A 209-nucleotide genomic window follows, 5' to 3' on the forward strand; every position below is an offset into this window, starting at 1 on the left:
GCTGTTTACTTTCTAAAACGAAACTGAACGAACCGTCGACATGGCGCAGAACCTCTGGACCGACACAGCTGTATAATAATAATTTCCTTCAGAAATAAAAGGAATGAAAGTGAAGAAGGAACAACCTGTTCAGACCCTTGCGTTGCGACTTCCTTGGCGAATGAACTATATTTACCTTTTAAGTCAGTCATTCGTAAGAGTCAAATCTG

Source organism: Penaeus monodon, chromosome 28, assembly GCF_015228065.2.
Source record: "Penaeus monodon isolate SGIC_2016 chromosome 28, NSTDA_Pmon_1, whole genome shotgun sequence".
In the NCBI taxonomy this organism is placed as follows: domain Eukaryota; kingdom Metazoa; phylum Arthropoda; class Malacostraca; order Decapoda; family Penaeidae; genus Penaeus; species Penaeus monodon.